Source organism: Limulus polyphemus, unplaced genomic scaffold, assembly GCF_000517525.1.
Source record: "Limulus polyphemus unplaced genomic scaffold, Limulus_polyphemus-2.1.2 Scaffold96, whole genome shotgun sequence".
Classification (NCBI taxonomy): Eukaryota; Metazoa; Arthropoda; class Merostomata; order Xiphosura; family Limulidae; genus Limulus; species Limulus polyphemus.
This window is the reverse complement of record NW_013665706.1, coordinates 162,332-165,209: the sequence shown is the minus strand read 5'-3', so window position 1 is coordinate 165,209 and position 2,878 is coordinate 162,332.

The window sequence follows — 2,878 nt, the reverse complement described above, 5'->3', positions numbered from 1 at the left end:
GAGTGTAAAACACTTAAATACAACAGTTCGATTTTCGATACCTCACTAGTATAAAGGCATGGTTTGATCTGATATTTCAGAGCAAAAGACATTCGGAGACTGGATTTTGGAAAAATTGTTTCGAGATTGAAAAGATCGGATTCGATATCAGTTCTGCAGTTCGTCTTGTTACTCGAGTGTGGTTCGTTTTGGTGAGTGTTTTTGACAGTTATTACTTACTTGTTTATTACTTTTCATTTGTGTCCATGCATTCTGGGTTGCCCCAAATTGTTGAGCGCCCAACTATGTCGGATCAACCAGGTCAGTCGCCTCGTCGTGTTCGTCCAAAACCTTATTCCCGACCCTCGGAGGATGTACCTTGGTGTTTCTTCATCCTGGGCCGACTGCTTTGACTCGGATAGCTCTTCAACTACTAAAGATGTCCTGCGATTGTCGTATGCTGCCGTTGCCTCATCGTCATTCACTGCTTCAACTACCTCTACTGTCTCTCACTTGTTTCCTGCTGGTTCTACTTCGTCTGTCGTTCCTGCCTCTACCACTGTTATTCAGTCGATTCCCGCATCCAATCGATCCGGTTATTCTGGTGAAGCACTTAGACCTATGGAAACTACTGAAGCTCCTCAGATTACTGTGCTCCTACTTTCGGACATGGATCCCCCGTATTTATCTACCAGGACCCTCTTTCTCGAACTTCCTAAATACTGCCTTCGTTCTGACGTTCATCAACTAATTTCAACAAGAAATGGCATAATTGTGAAAACTGGTAACCTTCAATTGTGTGTGATATACTACCTAACAAAATGGGACTGCTTAATCTGGGTCAATCTACGATGCTCACTCAACTTCGCTCCCCTGCTCTAAAACAACAACCCTCTCCTCGTAGTACACCTCTTTTCTCTTGTGTCATCCGTGGTGTGGATCCTGGCATCACTGAACAAGAGATTCTTTCCGAACTTCTACTTGAAAATATATCAGTCAAGCATGTCATTCACATTCAACATTCCTCAAGTACTACCTTCATGATTCGTGTTTTGGCTGAGAATAGTGACACTATAGATCATTTCCTGTCTAATGGAGCATTTCTTTTCTGTCAGCGACGTCGGGTTTAAGCTTCCCATTCCCTGGCCCCCCAGGCTCTGCACTGTGAGAGGTGCCTATTATACAACACACATACCACTGCTAAATGCTCTAACCAACCAGCTTGTTTTCATTGTCGCGGACCTCATCTCCTTCGCCAATGCTCTCGCTTAAATTCTCCTCCCCTCTGCAACACTTCTTGCCATCTTGATCATCCTACATACTCCTCTAAGTGTCATGTAAACCTACCCCCAAGACTGGTGATCCTGCTTCTGTTGCTCCAGTGCATAACACCGATACCATTACCCCTCCAGACAACTCTGTTGCTATGTCTCGTACCACGAAGGATATTATCCGTTTCATCACATTAATACGACAGAATGTCCTTCCCTTCCAACGTACGTTCGTTCTAGATCATATTATCTGTGCTGCTAAGACTGTCTTTCGCCTTCACATGCAGATCACTTATTCTGGACTTAACTCTCACTTTCTATTTCGTCGTTTATGGGATCCGGCAGAGACTACAAGTTCAAGTTTTTTTTGTCAATATTCGCTTTCTCCTTCATAACCTCCCCCTCCTGGAGATCTTGCTAGATGGTGGCTCCTAAGATTGTGCTATCCTTAATGAAACTTTTTTGAAACCCACTCAAAGGATCCATCTGTCAGGGTACACTCTTCATTGCCATGATCATCCTATGGGTCAGGCCCGAGGAGGTGTGGCAATCGCTACACGTACTCGCCTTCCCATGTACCTAAATTCCCTTCCACAGTCCATTTACCCTGAGCATTTGGTAGCCACTGTTTACTTCCCATCTCGTGTCATCACTATTGCAACTATCTACATTCATCCCGGAGTTCTCTTGCCCAATGCCTTTCTCTCTTTTCTGGACCACTCTTTTCACAGCTATGTTCTTCTTGCTGATGTCAACTACCACAGTAAGACCTCTGCCGAACGTTTTCAGTCCTCCTTATGTTCCCTTTCCAGTTCTTTGCTACCCCTGCCTGCCCCTAGTCGTCCAATTTCTCATTCGTCACCTGATATTGTCTTTGTTTCTTACAACCTGGTTCCTTTTATCACTCTCCAGATGTGTCCTCCGGTTGGTAATGATCATCTCCCTATAGAACTTTGTGTCCATTTTCAGTCCTTGTCTGTTCCTCGTGCTTCCCGTCAAACTTATCTAAATTTTCGTTCTGCCGACTGGAAAGCTTATGCTTCTTCACACATTGCTAGTGCCATACCAGATATGGATCGACCTCTTACTACAACAGCCGATGTTGACTCCTTCACCACATTACTCACCACTCTTCTCTCTGATGCCAATGTTTTACACATACCAACTTCTTCTTCAGCTCCCCATAAACCAGCCTTACCTCGTAGAGCTGTAGATCTGTTACATCACTCTTCCACTTTATTGCGTGAATACCGTCGGTTTCATGATCCCTTGTTGCTGCAACGATCCCGGGGTCTTCAACATACTGCCCGTAATTTTGTTCCAGCAGTCTGACGTCGGTGGTGGCATCAGACCTGTAACAAACACGGTCATTCCTCTTCTTCCTCGCAATTCTGGAACTATTTTAAGCTCCTCACAGGTCAACGATGCTCTCCCTCCTATCCTATACTTGTTGATGGTGCTGCACCTTCTACATCTTTGGACAAGGCCAATCTTTTTGCTGATTTTCATGAACAGAACTTTCAAGTACTGGAACGTAATATTCTTGATTACAGTGACACTACAACCACCGTTAATTCAACCGTTGTCTCTCTTGTTGACCTTACTCCTAGTTCTTCTTATGTTGTTGT